Source organism: Ostrea edulis, chromosome 8 (assembly GCF_947568905.1).
Source record: "Ostrea edulis chromosome 8, xbOstEdul1.1, whole genome shotgun sequence".
NCBI lineage: Eukaryota > Metazoa > Mollusca > Bivalvia > Ostreida > Ostreidae > Ostrea > Ostrea edulis.
Window position 1 is genome coordinate 24,899,339 of NC_079171.1, and position 21,200 is coordinate 24,920,538.

At 34.9% G+C, this 21,200-nt stretch overlaps 1 pseudogene; it reads left to right on the forward strand.

Annotated features, from left to right (window-relative positions):
• LOC125667212 (uncharacterized) overlaps positions 1-5,630 on the forward strand; it is a 303,650-nt pseudogene extending 298,020 nt beyond the window's left edge.
• Positions 5,631-21,200: the final 15,570 nt, after the last annotated feature.

Sequence of the window (21,200 nt, forward strand, 5' to 3'; positions counted from 1 at the left end):
GTGACTTTGCGAGACCTCCGTCATTTTTTATGGGGGTCGTGCCATTTTTTTCTATACAAATATACAGATTCAGCTCGGACCTTTTCGCGTTCTTTATCCATTAGAGCTAGCTGTACGCTATGGTCGCTACTAAAATGTTTGCCACGATCGGGAGTAGTTTATCAAAAACCAAAACTAATTGAAATGCAAAGATCCTTTTCACAACCTCTCGTTTTTTCTGAAAAGAAAAGATCTTCGAAAGTGTGTCAAAAATTATGATCGGTGTTTAGAAAGCATGGATGATGTATACTGCATATATTTGTAAGACTCTAAAGTGCAATGGTCGCTCCAAAGTGCGATGGGCACGCCAAAGTGCGATGGGCACGCCAAAGTCCGATTATGCGGGATTCAGCACCGCTTGTGACGTCACGTCATTATGACGTCATTCTTAATGTCTTTCAAAATAAAATCTAAGAAATGCAGCGTCGGTTTGCACCAACGAAGGTTCTTTCTGCTGCAGTACTGACACTACCTTCTTCGGGATATATTGGAGGATGACACGGGTGATTAAGATTGACATGGACGACAGCAACGACAAGGTTTACACTGTTGAAGATTGTGAGAACAGAAAAGTACATTTGTTGTCGAACTATCAACTTTGCCCAAACATTATGTAATTCATGATCATATATTACTTGTGATGTACACGTAATAAAGTCCTAGGGATATGCTATAATGCGAAACATTCTATACGGTTTCGCGTTGAAAAAATGTGTATAATAACACGACAACTAAATGGCAATGAAATAATTTCTTATTCTTATATTTTGTACATGAATTTTGCACTGATATTTTGGTGAAATAACACACGGTTGGTACAGTCCGTACCAAAACAGTGTTGATTACAAAACACCGGTCTTCGGCGTGACACTCCATCGCACTTTGGCGCATTAGTATGTACCATAGGACTTTTTCGTATCTATACCATCGCATTATGGCACATTTGCCTCACACCATCGCACTTTGGCGCATGAGTGTGGACCATCGCACTTTGGCGTGTCACACGATCGGGGTTTGGCGCAGACCATCGCACTTTGGAGTCCTACATATTTATTTGTAAGTCTTCTTCTGTCCAGTGTGTTATATATGTAGAAGAAGCATGCATATCCTATATAAAACTTGTCGTCTCTATTTTATTAATCCCAGATTAAAAAGTCTTGTTTTCCACGCTTCGTATTCGGTTTATTTTAAGAATTCTTTTCAGATTCCAATAATGATTACACCACTCGATTCCTTGGTTTCTCGGTGTACATATCGAACACAACCAACAAAGATGACGGTGTGCTGTGTTTTAAAGACACGGAGTACACCAGAGCCACAATACCGAATCCGACAAACATAAAATGTCCTAGACACGGACGTTATGTCGTTTATTACAACGAGAGAGTTGGCAGCCCTCCTGCTGAATATTCTCAGTACGCATACAACGAACTCTGTGAAGTGGAAGTTTACGGTAAGTAAATCTAAGTTATGTGTTTTGTTATTTTGGTTTTAATTTATTACAACGAGAGAAAGGTCACATCTCCTGTCGAATATTCTACGAACGCATTCCATTTGAAGTTTCCGGTAAGGAAACACGAATTGTGTATTTTGGTAATGTAACACAACAAAGACCATTTGTGAATTCACAGGTGAAAAAAAAAGAAATGTCCGTAAATTAGGGTCTATAGGTTTTTAGTTTTGTTAGTGAATCTTCTGTTATATATTTAATTTATTGATCACTGTTCGTTATCTTCACCTTGCATAAATGTAGCATACTTAAAACATGTATTGAGATATATAATAATTGCGTACAACGTTCCACGCAAAAAAGAAAATATAAAAACTCATGATGAGCTAATAAGCTATACAATAACATGTTTTCTGTTTTAATCAATTATAAATAACTTCACAATCTGATTACTAGTACTTGTATATTCAGATATATGTGTGATATATGATCCACATAAATTTGGTTCTTTTTTTCTTTGTGTGTTAAACATGTAATTTCAATACTATGTTTACATTTTTTTTCTAATTTGTTTATAATTTCGTGTTTACAATTTCTTTTTAACACCTTTATTTCTGTTTATGGTGTTCGTTCTTGTTTTCTTAGCCCATCCTTTTTCTAAAAGTTATCTCTATAATTCTTTTTTTTTTGTAAAGTGAAATATATTATGTGTAAACCGAATGAAAAAAAAATGGGGGGGTGGGGTGTCTGGGTATATGCTTTAAGGCTTATCAACACTGATTTTTGTTTCATTCATATACAATAATGTATTATCTAGATCTATATTATTATTGTGTTGATTTATTTTCAGGGTATCTAGTTTCATTTTCAGTTTACGACCACATATTCAAAGTCTCGTTGTGGCGAGAAACCGTGGAAGTAATTATTTTGACATTGTCAGTCTGATTAAAACAATCACCCTTCTCCTTACACTTGTCAGAACGAGTGTATAGACATAGGGGGATCATATTTTGACACTGAAACTCTAGCCTACTTTGAGCTTGTGATTGCATGATATCTTTATACAGCGTTTTACAATCTGGAAATAAATCCAGAAAAGGAAGACCAATATGAAAAAAAAACGACGAACATTTATTAGAGAACCGTTCGAAGGTCAAAGTCACAGCGTTTAAAACAAAAGTCTTGTCACAATAAGTGCGCAGTATATGATATGAGAACCACATTTAACATTTCGGACATACAAACACGACTGCGCCCTTTGCTTTAATAATGATGATTAACCCCTGCTGTATTTTTTTAATGAAAGAAAGCAGAGACGAGCAAGCTCCAACATTACTTGACAATGCCTTACATAAAAAATGGGAATGTTATGCATTACTGCAAGAACAGGAAGACGGGCTAAGTTGAATAGGGACACAACTCCCAGAAAAATCTGCACATCTACGTAGTGTGCCTTTATTAACTACCAAGTTTCATGAAATTATGTTGCGCGGTCTCAGGGGAGCAAATAACAGGAAAATACGGGCTCGAAATTATAAGTTCAAAAGTAACAGCAGCAGGTGTGGCACGATAATTTATAAAGATCTCTCCCTGCTCAGAGGCTGTAAAGACGAGTATTGGCCTACATTTCTAGCCTTCACCGGCAATGTTGACGTCTACATATAAGAGGGGGGTGTCTTAAGCGGGACGTTAAACACTATACAACCAACCAACAAACAACCAATTTTCGTGGATTCCATTGTTAATCCCATTTCAAGAATTTCTAATCACAAACAGATATAGGATTTACATAATGTTTCAGTGTGCAGAAATTACATCACATTAAAACTGTAAAGGCTCTACAATTCACGAAAATTGACCCCATGAACATAAATTAACATAACTGATTCCTCAGAATCTTATTACAGAGTGTACATATAATCGAAATTTTATCTACCAAAAAGAAATTATTTTATATAGAGTTTAGTTCTAAATCATTGTCACAGATAAATGTCACTTGATTTTCCTTTTATTTTTTATTTTTTCGTGAATGTGGTATGGAAATGACATCGATATATTCATCAAGTATCTTATATACTCCTAGAACAAATTCATCAATCAATTGTAGCTTGTCCAATACCAGGCGTTTATGGAGAGAACTGCGATATACCGTGCCCCCAACACTGTCAGGAGAGACACTGTGACATTGTGACTGGAACATGTCTGGGGTGTACTCCGGGGTACAAGGGGTCTTTCTGCAATCAGCGTTAGTCTTGTGATTTTTATTTCTAAACATTTACAAAGCACTACATGAACGAACGTGTATCATGTGTAGTAATAACAATAAAATACCCTAAAGCCATTGTAGGAATGTAAATTGTTTTATTTTTATATAGTTTAGTAGATATCAATGAAATAATAGTTTCGATGTAAATGTAATTTTAGATAGCATCAATGAAAAATGATCAGAAACAAACTCCAATATTTTAAAATATGTTATATTCAGTGACCCCGTATATGTAATAAAACGTTATGTATACACATTTTATATATATATTTGTACATATTTTACAATTTGTGTAGTATAGATTAGGAGCATGACTGTAAGTAGATTTAATACTCATTACAGAATGTGACGGGAGGTTGTATGGAGAGAACTGTACACAACCCTGCGGCCAATGTCGGGATTTAGAACAGTGTCATCACATTAACGGAACATGTTTAAATGGCTGTGACAGAGGATATCAAGGCGGGAAATGTGCTGAAGGTAAATGAATATAATTGTTCATTGACGTCCCTCATCGTTTGGTTTCTCCATCGTTAACTTTCAATTATCACCTGGATTTGGTCTTTATGTGTCTCAACTGATTCATGTCGCAAGGCGTTTGGTCATTTTTATTTTCAATAGAGGCGTGCTACTGGCAAACAAATTGATATTAAAGTGATTTCAACAGTTTCATTTAAAGTCAGCATTTTGTATATTCTATAGTCGTTATAACAATCTAGTTGGCTATTCAACTTGCCGTTTGGGTCAAATGCTGTCTGATATGTTTCATACTATTTCCTAGGCCATTCTTTACACATTAGTTTTGACAGCGGATTACTTCATTTTCTTCATCAAGATATAGGGGCTCACGACAGGTGTGACCAGTGAACAGTGGATTTTCACCCCTCTTAGCCACCTGGTGCAACCTCTAGTTGACCAACTCTTAATTTCATATTCTTTATATGAGTTATGAGATTAATCACTTCTCGTCATCTCAAATTTTTTATACTAGAATGACCGTAGGTTGTAACCGTTTTTCACATATTACTCATTGTGATACCGAAAAATGTACAGAAAATGTGTTTAACGTAATCAAATTCAAATCGTGCATTCTTATGTGAAGATTAAAGAAAATGATTTTCTTCTTCTTGTCGAATGATCTTACTTCAGAGTAAAATAACAGAGTAAATGACAGTTGACACTAGAGCTTGTAATCGAGTATCTATCCATTGTAATTCACTATAACAATTGTTTTCATGATAAGAAATTTATTTTTACTTCAGAGTAAAATAACTTTTAGTGACATATATTAAGTTCAGCCCTCGTGATTGCAACTGCGTGTACATCCATTCTAGTTCAGTATAACTCTCGTATTTTATTGATGACAGAATGTCCAGAAGGTCACTATGATTACAACTGCCAAGAGAGATGTAACATTAACTGTGGAGTCCCTGAGAGATGTGACAGAGTAACAGGGCAGTGTCAGAATGGATGTCAGGCGGGGTGGAAAAATCCGAAATGTGATTCAAGTAAAGAAATATCATGATACATAACCACATGAATTTTGCATTTCATATTTTGACTTTCATAAAGAAATGTATGAGTTTCTGCCTAGATACCACAGGGAACTAAATGTAATAGCATTGTTGATAATCAATCATCTCATTTTCGTGGCTAAGATTTAACCTAAATAAATAATGCTTCAATTTTTCCGAATATATACATGTATACATGCATCTACTGTTACACAGAATGCGATGGTAAAACATTTAGACTAAGCTGTACTCAAGTGTATGGAGTTTGCTTGAGTAACGAACAGTGTCATCACGTAAACGGCACGTGCACAAAAGGCTGTGACAGGGTTACAAAGGAATCAATTGTACACAAGTACTCTGAAGTTGAAATAAAAATATACTAGAGTTCATCATTGACAATATCTTCGTGGTCTTTGGTGATCAGGTCTTCCAACAGTCTGTTGGAATTCCCATGGGCACGAATTGTGCTCCTTTGTTAGCTGACCTGTTTCTATACTCATATGAAGCAGAATTTATTCAAAAACTTCTACGTGAGAAGAAAAAAGCTCTCGCTGTGGCCTTCAATTCGACATTTCAATATATCGATGGCGTTTCGTCTATTAACAATAATAACTTTCATTCATATGTCGATTTGATATATCTCTGTGAGCTCGAAATAAAGGGCACCACATAGTCGTCCACTTCTGCTTCATACTTAGATATTTTATTGAAAGTAGACATTAAAGGCAAACTGACAACTCAACTGTATGACAAACGTGATGATTTCAGCTTCTCCATCGTCAACTTCCCATATTTATTTAGCAATATTCCATTATCACCTGCATATGGTGTTTACATATCTCAACTGATTCAATATGCAAGGGCTTATTCTGCGTATGGTCAGTTTGCATACACCCGTCATTAGACAACAACAAAATATTTTAGCGAAATGGAAAAAAAATCATGGCTAAACACTGAATTCTAGAGACGTGTCAAATATGATTAAAGTCGCCCAGAAGTGCTATGTAAATGATATCACACAGAACTGTAATATAATCTGATAATACACAGGTTTGGGATATAACTGAAAGGAGATTAATAACAACAACAAAATATGATATAATTTGATATTACACAAAACGGCAATACATGTCTAACTGATATCATACAGAATTGATATGGTTAACTTTTATCAAAATGTGATATAAAGATTCCATTTATATCCTTAATTGCTGCTAGTAACTTTGATGGAGAAATTATAAAATATGTTCGGAATCTTGAACATGCAAAATTCGATTAAATGAAAGTCTTAAAATCCATTTTTGTGAATTAGAAATACAACTACATGGAGGAGCGTTTATTGGCAATTTTCACAAAGCACAAGTCACACATCATATTGGAAGTTACCATCAATCAGAGAGTATTTTTTTTAAAAAATGGCTATATTTCAGTTAGGAATTTTGCGTCGAAAGGTGGGGTAATTTTTTGGGTGTCTAAAAGATGTTGACATTTTTCAGTTATTCGTTGACAATTTTATCAAAATCGGACTGCACTAAAACCAGGCTATTTTTTCTTACAAACTGCCCTGTATGAATACCGGTGTATAGATCATTATTTTATTTGAGTTTAAGATATATATATAACTTTATTATATACCCATCAATACATCGTTTTTTGATACTGTGGATTTCCGGATCACCACACTGTGGTTTTCTGATTCCGTATCAGTATCCTATGAATCTGATAACGTCACGATGACGTCACGATACATCAACGCAACTTTTTTGTGGAGAATATTGACCGCGTCACAAACAAAACTGCATACACAAAATATAATTTCACTGTATGTCTGTATTTTTTGATAATTTGGATTACATTTAGTATCTTATAAATGTGGATTTAAAATGCTTAAGAGGGTATATAATAAATCTATCATTACTACAGTAACTATATCCGAAGAGTTGGATCACGCCTCGTTGATAGGCTTCGCAGCTCGTGTGATCTGATTATCCACGCCTGTCAAATCGACGTGATCCAACTCTTTGGATCAAGTTACTGTAGTAATAATACTACGTCTATACCCTGAAGCCTTCCAGTTGCAAACCCAAGAAACCCAGCACTCAGCTACGTGTCTATTATAACAACTTGCTCAAATGTATTGATATACTCATGAAATTTGTTTCGTTGTTAATTGTTGCAAAACGGTTTGAATTAATTTAGATTTCAAGTTCAAGTCTAAACCTTATATTTTCTACAAATATGCTTCTACTATTGCATCCACATGGTATAACGGTATAATTATAAGCAAACTTTGCAGTGTGTAGATATAGACCATCTCGTATTTAATCCCACTACGTGTTCTTGTTCTTCCTCTACTTTCAATGTCAAACTTATACGGTACCAATTTTAATGCATCATATGCGCATTTCGAAAAATAACGTCTCTTTGGTGATGCTCAAGCCGATATATTGGTTATTCAAAATGACAATGAACTTGTAAGAACTAAAAAGACAGAGTGCCAAAGACTGGAGTCAAATTCGTCTAAGGATCAGTGCTATTTCTATGATAAATTCTGACAAAGATTATGCCAGACGATGGGCTAAATATGAAAAAGAAAAACTTGATATATTGTGAGAATGGATTAAAAGTGTTCGAGGAATATTAAAATCCCGCATTCGACACACCAAAACAAAAGTACGTACCATCTATCCCTCTGTGTTTAATAAACTAGAAATGATAAAAGAATTACATATGTTACACGAGGAATGTGTTTTGATTCCAGCTGACAAAGCTTGTAACAACATTGTCTTTGTTTGTAAGGCTCATTATTACAATTCTATTTTAAACAAACTTGGCATTTATTCCACTTTTGGTAATCATATTTACACTGCAACTGCTCTTTCAAAAGATGATGAAATTCTTCAAAACCATGCTTCAGTTTTAGATACATGTAATATCCCAGTCAAGGGGTCGGATGAATATTGGTTGCCATACCGATACTGGATTCCTAAACTCCATACAAACCCTTACAAATATAAATTTCTGGATCCAGTAAATGCTCTACCAAGCCCCTATCTTTGCTCCTCACGGAAATATTAACAACTGTGAAGAACAAACTTCAAACGCACTGTGCGACTACATATGCCAGAAGTGGTGTAAATCAAATGTGGATTCTAAAAAATCTGGGGGAAAAAACTTTTAGTAAAGAAGTATAGCGCACTTGGTATACAATTTATCCTGCATCAATAGTTGTTTCTTGAATATCATTTTTTAGAAATATTCTGCTATACAATGTCAGTTTTTACTTGTGTTAACCCAAGCTACTCAGTAAAGATATATATATGTTGATAGTATATTTATTTGATAAGCATAAACATCACCGTGATTATATAGAGTTTATAGTAGATGTAACGTAATGGGCCTAGAAATTGAATATTGTTGCAAAAGGTCAATCTAAACCAGAAATAAAACACTAAAATTGTTTTACTTGAGTATGGCTGTGCTTAAGTCCATTTGAGGAAATTTGGTTTAAGGTGGCCCTCTTGTTGAAAATGCCTAAAATATGACAAAAATCGTTCTAAAAATTTACCTTGAGATTTAGCAGCCTGTCAAACGTTAAACCTTTAAATTTACATGTCTGGATGGCCTAGTGGTTTAGGTAATAGGTAATCTTAAACTTAAAGCTCGCATTCCGAGTTCAAGTCTAATATTTTCCCAATGAATTATTTTGCCTTTCATTGTTTGTGGGGGGGTTGGGGTTGGGGGGGTTCGTTTTCTTGAGGAGGACTGTGTGTTATGAGATACATATATTATAACAAACATTAGTCATTTTCATCATAACATTCAATATTTGCAAGTTACGACCAAAAGAAAAGGAATTTATTCCGAGATCACTGTAGTTCGGTTTGTTTACACTAACCTGTTCCTGTGTGCACAGGATTTTCAAACCGTAATGTGACTGACGGAAAAGCTAAACAAAACAACAAGAAAAGGGGACCAAATGCACATCATGTACTGAATAAAAATAGGGCAAAGGAGGAAAAGAACTGTTATACAGTTTAAATTCTCAAAAGTAAATATAAAACCCATGTAGCAACTGTAATGTTATTTACCCAAAGCTAAACACTCGAATTATCAACCAAAGGCAAATGAACTGATGAAATCTATTAAAGTTCCTTCAGTCATGTCAGAAAAAGACAGTGAGCTAAGTAATGCCATGTAAAAGGGTTGTTGTGTGATATGAATGCACCTATAAAAATATTGTACTGCTCATCATTCCACATAGTAACATGGTTTATTGATTAAAGAACAACTCATATAAATGTCAGTAATGTTAAACTGCGGCAGTTAATTGTCTTGGTTAACGAAACATTAAAAACGTTGGCCCTACATTTAAAAATAACAAGCCAATCTATTATTGGAAACCAGTGTTTTCCATTTGGATTTCTGAGTCGGCCGTTTCGTCAGCAAAAGCGCTACACCTCTTTAAAATCGCAAAACTTTTCTCAAATCAACAAAATCAAAACGTCTGAAGTTTCAACACTTCACACGACCATTCCATACGATAAATTAAAGACTATACTTTTTTTTAGCATAGCAGTTCCCTTTTCAACAAATATGTTTCAACAAAAATGGAAAACGCAAATATTCATTTCTAGTGATCAGCCATCCAAAATATAATTTTGTTAAATACCATTCTGATTCCACGCACAAGTACTCTGGAGTTGAAATACAAAATATGCAAGAATTCCTCATTGACACTATTTTCGTAGTCTTTGGTGATCAGGTCTTCCAACAGTCTGTTGGAATTCCTATGGGCATGAGTTGTGTCCCTTCGTTAGCTGGCCTGTTTTGATATTCTTATGTAGCAGAATTTACTTGAAAAAAATCTACGTGAAAAGGATTATTCTCTTGCTGTGACCTTCAATTCGACATTTAGATATATCGACGAGGTATTATCCATTAACAATGATAATTTTCATTCATATATCCATTCGATATATCCCTGTGAATTCGAAGTAAGGTCACCACAGAGTCGTTCACTTCTGCTTCATACCTAGATATTTTATTGAAAGTAGATATTTACGGCAAACTAACAATGTAATTTTATAACAAACGGGATGATTTCAGCTTTCCCATATTTATGTAGCAATATTCCATTATCACCTGCATAAGGCATTTTTATCTCTAAATTTATTCGATACCAAAGAGCTTGGTCTGCGTATCGTCAGTTGTCAAGTTGGTGGTGCAAGGGTTTCAACAGTCTCGTTTAAAGTCAGCTTTTCGCAAATTCTATGGTCGTTAGAATTATCTAGTTTGCCGATACAACCTATCATTGGGTCAAATGCTGTTTGACGTGTTTCATACCGATTGTTAGGCCGTTCTTTGTACACTGATAACTCCGTTTAGCTGATCAAGATATGGGGCTCATGGTGGGTGTGACCGGTCGACACGGAAATGCTTACTCCTCCTAGTCCCCTTATCCGACCTCTGGTATATCCAGGGGTTCGTGTTTGCCTAACTCTCTATTTTGTACCACTTATAATAGCTGAAATTTCGATTAATGCTGTCTATTGTGTGTAATTGAAATATATATTTACATTAATGTTCAATATTATATTGGTATATGTTCTAAGAAGATTTTTGTACATTTCTTTGTTTTGTTTTTTGTAGAATGTGAGAATGGGTTATATGGATACAAATGTAGCAAATTATATGGACATTGTTTACTTCCGGAACAGTGTGATAACATCAACGGGATATGCATGGGTGGATGTAAAAGTGGTTTTCAGGGAATGTTTTGTACTGAGGGTGAGTTTTACGAGCCTTGTGACCATAAAAAGGTACATATATATGATATTCTCTGTGAAATAAAAGGTTTTTTTTCCAACCGATAATATGTACAAATCTGCAGACCATAGATTTATGAATATCCTCTTACAAAAATATATCAAAGTCTGTATAAGGTATAGACACACAATTTAATTTATTTCTTAACGCAGTTTAACTTCGGGAATAACAATGTGAACCAGTATGTACTGGAAAAAAGAGTTGAGAAACTTTGAAAATGTATGGTTTATGTAAATGGGTTGGCAAAGTGATATGATTGACTTGATAACCATTGCCTATCGATGAAAAGCCTAACTTTCCATTGCATATAAAGGAACTTATAACACAATGCAAATAATATTTACACTGTGCATAATTTATGGAAGATTTAGTCAGTTATCAATGTATTCCATGTTTCTTTTAAGTTGATGCTACGAATAGAACATCTTTAGAACAGTTAAAAGAAGAAAACTTAAAACTGGACAATGTGCGATTGAGATACGAGATAGAAAAACTGAAAACAGAAAACGAAATCATGGCCATCCAGAAAGAGGTCTTGTTATTAACGAAGTCGAAATTAGAATGTGAAATTCAGGCAAACCTCCATCTCGACTGTCAAGAAAAACAATAATGAATATAAATATGATATCCTTCTTCTGTACATACACATATGCTTTTAATGCAATTTCTTAGAAAATAGTTTTTCAGGTATAAAGTATTGAAAATAAATATGATATGAACTGATTTTATCACTGATAGGTCATTTTGAATTTTTGTTTTGAGATGTTTACTGCTTGTACATACAATACTATCGTGTATTCAGTTGATCTGTAAAATTTGGATCAAAGTGTTGTATGAATAATTTTCATCCTTTTCTTCATGTAATAAAGAGAGAAAGAACGCACTTCATAATTATACAAATACATTGTTTCATTTTGATTCTTTATTTTCAATTCATTCTTAAACAACAGACTCCCAATGAAAGGTGAAGATAACGAACAATGATCAATTTCATAACTCCTACAAGCAATACATAATATATAGTTGGGTAAACACGGATCCCTGGACACACCAGAGGTGGGATCAGGTGCCTAGGAGGAGTAAGCATAATATACTAGAATGTCTTACTATTTACCACGCGTCTAATCTTACTTTACAGTAATATTATCTATGTATTCACCACTGCGGCGTACAAAGTATATTTCCGGTTTATTATTGGTCATGTGCATGCATTTATCGGGGAGTGCAGGAATGCGTTTGATCCCTTAATGTTGTACAATTTGGAAGAAAATATACATTCCGTGCAATACGTTTTTTGTTTACTAAAATCCATCATGGTAATTTTGTTTTCTTGTAACAATCATACACACAATTTCAAATACTTGTTTACACATGATTTTCTAAAGGAAGGCAACTGTGCGAGTTCATCTCTTTTCCTATAACTATTATTTGTTAGTCAAACAGGAAGATGATGAATTAATAGAGCTACACTAACGCCTACGAATTCGTTATTCATAAATACATCATATTTGTCAGTACATCTTTATCATGAAAACAACCACATGCAATGATAGAGTTAATGTTGTAGTGAACATTGCATATTAAAAAATACATTATATTTTCCAGAGCGTAAACATTATTAGTTTATGAAAATCATAACTGGTTTTTTTTTTTAAGGTGAACTATTCAGGAAACCCACATTCTCGGTAGCTCAATGTGATGCAAGTCAAATTCTGCGTATCTGATTTCTTTTGATTAGATACGTGTACACCCTATACACATGTATTGTATCGATATTGTAGCCCAATTTATATTGTTATCAACACTCCAGTGGCTTCATGTGAGACTGTAATCTGCTTATACTTTAATTACCGTGGGTTTTTTTTTTTAAATATATCCTCTATGACTCTAAAAATAAATTACCATTACAATATGACTACATGTATTTCTGGATATACTCAAACACCTTCACCCCTCATAAAAAGAGAAGAATTTGAGCACATGTAAAATATATTCCGACAAAACTGATCATTCACAACTTTTTGAATGTTTGAATGCCGTGCTATGTATCAGTATATTAATTAACTATTTCAACTTCCCAATTTCAAGGAAACAAAAACAATATCATTTATGTAACAATAAATTTCTGTGCAGAGCTTTCCTGACTCTTTTTGGACTCTATAAACTGGAATATCTGGATTGGAAATATACACTACAATGCATGGGTCACGCTCGCATTTGTCAGATAACTTGGATTTTCCACTTTTCACTATAACTCTGACAGGAATACGGTCACCAATCTTGAACTTGGAATTTCTCACCCCGAAGTCATAATTCGTCTTGTATCTATCTGTATTTCTCTCCGTGTTTGATCTAGCTACCTTATACGCAAAATCTAACCGCTTCTTCAGTTTATCAACATAATGTTCTCTGTTCTTTGACTTCTCAAAAAGACTATCTAATGCTAAATATGCATCAACAGCAAGCCTGGGATGCCAACTGAACATAAGATAGTGCGTTGAAAACACAGTCGTATCAAGCTTGGTTGCATTATATGCTTGTACCGAAGACTTTACATAGGATTTCTAGTTCTCCTTCTGATGATTTTCGAGAGTCTCTAGCATCTTTATCAGCGTCTGGTTGGATCGTTCCACTACTACCCATAGGGTGGTAAGGGGTTGTTCTATTCTTGCTTATACCTGCAAGGTTGCATATATCTTTGATCAGTCTACTTTCAAAATTACGGCCTTGATTAGCATGTATTCTCTCTGAAAAAACACAGTAACAAATAAATTTCTCATAAAGAGCTTTAGCTGTAGTAGAAGCCTTCTGATTACGAGTTGGAATCGCTGCAGCATATTTGGTAAAATGACCGGTTATCACGAATCCCCTTTGACTTCTCTAGAGACAAAAAATTGCAAATTAATTCAATAGGCCTCGATGTTCTTATTGTCACTAGTTCAGATGTAGCCTGTTCTCTGGCCTTAATCCTGATATACCTTCTACATTATCCATAATATCGGAAACCATGTCTAACCAGTAAAATCGCTGCTTAACTAACGAACTGGATTTTTCCCTCCCCTGATGTCCTACATCATCATGTAAACCTTTCATAATGCAATCTCGCATAGTTTCTGGTGCTACTACCTGTTGTATCTCGGTACCATCCAACTTTGTATTTCTAAATATTTACAATTTGCAACTGTTTTCTCCTACATAACACTATTACGAGCAATACGTATTTATTTCTGGATAAATCTACTACGGGGTCAACAGAGGTCACGGCTGTGCGTATGAACATTTGTTAAAAGTAGGTAACAGGTACTATTTTTACTAAGGCAATACACATCTAGCAATCGCTCTCACTTACTACAGAAATCTTTCAATAGATGAAATCAACACCACAAAATGTATTTACGGTTTCATTTGTATTCCAAGCAGTGGACTTTCATCAATAATTGATAAAAGCATAACTGTAAACAATGTCTTTAGTTACTAGCCTACTAGGCCTAATGTATGTCTAAAAGTTCGTCTGCTACAACTTCACCCTGGTCATCGGTGATGCGGAATTGTACCTACTGCTAGACGATGACATTAGGCTTTAGCAAAAAGGTCGTTCACAGGATGTATGGCCGATAAGTCGTCAAAGTGCATTAAGACCTACACACCACACTGCTTCCGTGCCACAGCAGCCATAGATAGTGCTTGATGTCGGTTTCCAAGTTTATGTGGGGACATCGAAGCAAGGCGTCGTTAAAAACCTATTACAAAAAATTATCGAGTCAAAAGAAGCGTTCAGTGAGCTCATGTTTATCAACAATTACATATCCAAATCCAAACCGTCCCTTACCTTCGTGCAGTTCCACATTCTCTGCGATGTTCAGTTCTTTCCGGAGATTCATCTGAGTTCCGTCCTCTGTCCTGTCTATAAATAATTTGCCTACACCTGACGACTGCCGTCCTGTTCTTCATGTTCCTCCATCTCAGTCTTCTGTTAACTCCGTAATATCCACAGAATATCTTTCAAAGTCGGTCTTCAACGTCTTCACTTTTCAAAAGTCAAAGCGCATCACAACTCTAAGTGTAACACTGCGCATCCCCGTTTAAATCATAATTCCCCCACCCCCTAAAATTAGACATATGGAAGAGTTTTCCATTATATACTTCCGAGTTAATGTATAAGTATATGTTGATATACTTGCTTTCTAGCGTCTTAATAATTAAAACAGTTCTCATTTTAAAGAACTTTGTTTTGTGATGTCGTCATTTTGAACATCTATGACGCTTCGTTGTGGACGTCAACAATTTGAAATGTATGGAAACGTGTTGTTAACACAATTCAGCAATGTTACCGACCAAAAATGTAAATATAAGTAATAAGGTATCATTTAAAAATATTTATCGGGATATAAATACGGGTTGGTACATGATCAAATTTTCCATAAAGCCCTTCGGGCTTTATGGAATTTGATCACGTGACCAACCCGTATTTATATCCCGATAAATATTTTTAAATTATACCTTATTTCTTAAATATTACACCTATCCTAATCTCATTTTTTTCTCCCGCATATACTATCGAAGTTTGTCAGACTCTGTATCAGATTCACCTCCTTGTTCGGACACAATCTGGCCTAGATATTTTACCTCACTCATAAAAAGTCGTACTTAGAGGGTTTTACGTTCACGTTATAATAAATTGGAAAAGAAATTTCCTGAAATGATTTGGAAATAACTAAAATGTCATCTAAGAAAATGAGACACTCTTGTAAATGCATGTCACCGGTGTAGTATTTCATAAGCCTATGGAATGTGACAGGGGCATTGGTAAGATCGAATGCCATCCTATTACATTCCTAAAATCCCATAGTACCTAATGAAAATGTTGTTAAGTGTTTATCTTCTTCTTTAATTTCAACGTGCCAATAACCTGACCGTAAATCCAGTTTATTAAACCACCTGATGCCTATAAGTGTATCAATGGTCTATCTAGGGAGAGTGTAAGCATCCTTAATAGTCTTACTGTTTAGTTTCCGAGGATCAATACAAAATCTCAGAGAGCCGTCATATTTTCTAGCTAAAACAATATTGACTTTGTGACTTAAGTCTCGCACCAGCCTTCATCTTTTCTTTCAAACATTCCTGGCGCTATCCTTCTGTAGGGCCCATTAAATGGAACATTATCTGCAAGTTTGATTTCATAATTTACTATGTCTGTGTTACATTAGTCAGTAAATGAAGTTGAACATATATATTTTCATTTGTTCAATAACTCATTTTTTTTTTCAATTTCTGTATTTGAAAGATTCTGCTTATTGATCTTTCCTCCCAAGGTCTCCACAAAATTATCCGAGTTACCTCCCTTCGCTTTTGGGTAAATCCTGTCATCCGACTCTGGATTCCACGCATCAATGACCTTCACTGGACTAATAAATCAAAGCATTGACCTACATATGTTGGTAAGATCTTGCTACCTTGTGCAGATAAATTACACACTCGCACAGGTATACGAGATACCTTTCCTACATTGAATTTGAGAGTCACAACTGTAGGACAAATTACTAAACTCCCAGAGTGTGATGCATCTTATTGTTCTGCGATTGCAGTATATATGACATACGATTTCCTGACCAAACCATTGATAGTTTTGACCTCATTGGGACCAGCACTGATTGGGAAATAATTTGTAGATTTCACCTGTAATGCATCACTGCATATGCCGCTAAGTCCCAGGCTTTGGGTACTTCAGAAATGTATTCCATTATAGAAACATTTCCTTGCAATTTTTAATGACATTAGTGCCAATAATGACTGGTATCTCTGAACCTTTACTGTCATGTGAAGCTTGACCAATAAGTACTGGTACATAGAATGGGTTCTGACTAAGAAATGGTATCTTGAGTTCAGCCTCTATGTAACCGGAAAATGGAAGAGTACTGCCTCCATCTCCCTATACATTGAGCTTAAAATCCTCCAAGGTTCTTAGTTCTGGTTTTGATTCTAAAGAATCATAAAATGACCCAGAAATACAAGTTATCATTGAACCTATGTCCACTAAGGCTTTGGTTTCTTGACCTCAAACATACAACATACATTCATATGAATGTCCAACCATTCTAGTAAATAGGTTTCCTGACTAACGTCGATTGATTGATTGATTGATTGATTGATTGGTGTTTGTCCGTCACACTCAACATTTTTTCAGTTATCTGGTGGGGCCAGTTTTTATTGGCGGTAGATAGAACCCAGATACAATGTACTTGGGAATGGACCACCTACTTTCCGAAAGTAAACTTGGAAACTTTCTTACTTACCGGCACGATCAGGATTCCAACCCGCGCAAACAGAGGTGAGAGGCGGTGTGATTTTGAGCGCGATGCTCTAGCCACTCGACCACTGAGGCTCCTTCTGGTTAAGGGCTGTGAAATTCAGCACTCTCTCCAGTCTGTCCCATAACTGAAGAGGTTACTCTTTTTGGGTGATTATGATGGTTGCTATCTGACCTATTTGCACTCTGACTTATGTGACCTTGATCTACAGCTTGAGAATTTAGATTTTTTCTTGACTGTAACCCTTTTTGTTGCCTTTATAATAACGTTTGTTTTACTTTAAACAAATCTTTGGTTCTGACCTCTCCCCAAGTTAATTTAACTCTTACATTCTAAATCATTCAACCGTTTTGTTATGTGTAGAAAGCTGGGTGACTATGAATTAATGGTTTGCTCTAACTTTCTTATCTGTTCTAATATGGCTTGGAGATCTTTCTTGAACTTCTGTTCTTCCAGCATGAGATGTTGCTGCTCTAGATTTTGGTTTCCTCGAATTCTGGTATTCTCTTCTTCTTGCTGCACCTCTCTAATTTCCCTAAGAAGAGGTTGAAAATCTTTAATGGAGCCACACAAATGTCTGGTAGAAATGTTCATTGTTTGACTAGCTAACCCACTTCGGAATTCATTCCTAAGCATAGGACCCTTTGCAACTTCATCAATAAACTTAAAATGAATAGCTTTTGATATTGTTGCTTCCAAACGAGATGCATAAATTACAATGGATTCAGTTTCTTTCTGCAAATCACTGAAAAATAAGTGGATTAGATTTTCATTGGTTGCTACATTACCAAAACATACATCTAGCTTATGCAAAATATCTGAAAGATTAGGATTTTTAACCTAGCGTACAAGCATGGAACGAGCTAAACCTTTTAAGATCAATCCTATGTAAAAATCAAAGAAATCAGATAGGGTCTGGCCACTCAATGTCACAGATTTCTTTGATTTTCACAGTATTAACTTTACTCGTACGATCTTACACAATTTTAACTCCACCATCAAATTTCTACCATCCGTTGGTATGGAAACCGACAGCAGTGTATGAGGGCTAATTGAACTGCAAAATTCAGCCCGTTTTACCCATGTTTTGTCCTTGTGGTATATAAAAAAAGATAAAAAATAAAAACAACAACTAATTTTCTCCATAAATCTCGATTCCCAATAAACTTCCCTCCTTATTTATGATATATATATCCTCCTATGGTAAAGAGTGTGTTACTGACCGCTGTACCAACGTATTATAGTTTGGCACTTTCCCAAAAGGTGATTTTTTGTTGGATTTCATTGATGAATTTAGATAATTTGAAAAATACATACAGCATAATCAACTACCATCAAAGGATGTTCATATCAAAGACTCTTAATATATATAAAAAGATTAATGGTGAAACATAGTGCATTTGATCTGTAGTAGCATGAAATCTGTAGATTTAGGCAATTTTCCAAAAAGTGATTTTTTGTTGGATTTCGTTGGTGAATTTAAATGATTTGGAAAATACATACAGCATAATTAGCTGTCATCAAAGGCTGTCCATATCAAGGACTCTTAATATATATAAAAAGATTAATGGTGAAACGTAGTGCAATAGATCTATTGTAGCACGAAAACTGCAGATTTGGGCATTTTGCCAAAAAGTGATTTTTTGTTGGAATTCGTTGATGAATTTAGATAATTTGGAAAATATATACAGCATAATCAACTGCCATCAAAGGATGTCCATATCAAAGACTTTAATATATATAAAAAGATTAATGGTGAATCGTAGTACAATTGATCTATTGTAATACGTAAACTGTAGATTTGGGCATTTTGCCAAAAATTCAGACTAATGACAATTAATACAACCTACACCATTTTCAGTCAAAATGAACAATATGAGCAATTGATATTTCAAAAATAAACATGGAGAAGTTTAACATATTAATAAAAATTAGTTAGGGTGATTAAAGAAAACTATGTAAACATAAACTGTAATCCAGTATTCACCCCCCCCCCTCCCCAAACACCAAGTAGATTTGCAAACATTTCCATAAATGAGCTATATTACATGTACTGTATTACCATGTAAACTATTATCAATAACTATATAAAAAAGTCTTCTCAAGATATTGGGCAGATACTAATCAAATGTTCATTGTACTAACTTGTACTTGCTGACCTTTGACCTGGAAATCATTAGGGTCATCTACTATTCATAACCAACCAACATATGAAATATCAGAATTGAACTCAAGATATTGGGGGGACACCATTGCATAGAGTACTAGCTACACTGCAAATAACCATTTTTAATTGATTGATTTGTTGATATTTTCCGCCACACTCAACATTTTTTGAGTTATCTCGTGGTGCCCAGTGTTTATTGGTGAAAGTGAGAACCCAGATACAATGTACCTGGGAAGAGACCGCCGACCTTCCGAAAGTAAACTGGGAAACTTTCTCACTTACCGGCGCGAGCGAGATTCGAACCCTCGCCGACAGAGGCCATGTGATTTTGAGCGCTATGCTCCAACCACTCGGCCATGGAAGCCCCTGCCATTTTTAATCTTTTGACCTCAAAATCAATAGGGGTCATATACTACCAGTGACCAATTCCTGTATGAAATATCACTATCAATCAAAAGGTTCTGAAGAAACTGGTCAGACATCAATTGTACAGAGCATTGTATTGCACCTGGTGACCTTTGGACCAGACAATCAATAGGTGTCATTTTCTACTGCAGAAACTGCATGAAACTTTAAAATTTATTGAAATTTGTTCTGTGTTACTGTAATCTATGTTGACATACCAGTAATTAGTAAATTTATATTAACACAGAACAACTCATTTTTACAAAGTTGTTTATTCAACAAACATGGATCACAGTGTCATCCAAACAATACAATCATCTTTTTTTAAAAATCATTATAATAGTGATTTTCCTTCAAATGTTCAGTAATGAATCCTTATTCAGTAGGCTCACATAAGACACTTGAAGGTTAATTTTGCAATGTTTTAGTCTTCTGACACCAAAACTGGATCTTAACTAAGTCATGGTGTGTCCTTAGAAGAATAGACTACCAGTTTACTGAATTAGGATGGACTTGTGTCGTGAGGTGTGTTCAATGACTGTAAAACTCGCAGGTTTTTTTTTCCATTCTCAAGAGCTCTCCTTTGTCTTCTATATCAAATAAGAGTCATGGAATGCATCTTCTGCTCTTCAAGTTCTAAAAAATGTGTTGAACAAATATTGAAAAGTTCATCCTATTTTTCACATTTTCATACAGTACACACCTAATTCAATTTGATTAAACTAAATTTACATGAACAATATCATTCATGATGCTAGAATAGTAATTTTACCACTTAATTAATTACTTAATTGATAGATTATCATCCCCGCCCGCCCCTCAAAAATCATCTGTGAAATAAGTATAGTTTTATATATCTGGCATTAAATTGTGCACTTCTGTAGACAAAAACTCGTTTGTCATTAATATATTTCTCAGAAAATAAAAATAAAAAAATAAAATCCTCCCACCTGCCCCATACTTTTTGGTGACCCTGGATGATAATCTTACTAATTAAGTTGAATGGCCTAAAGGATGTTATGTTTTGATACAGTTTGTATACATGTGTTTATGCTGTATTGAAGAACTATTAATAGTGTTAATACTCATAAATTAACAAGAGGTCCACAGACCTTATTGGTTACCTGAGTATTCATCAAATTTCAAAAAAATGCAAAATATCACTATAGCTATAAGTGCTACGAAATCCATGTTATACACTATATGACTCTTTTGGACCCAC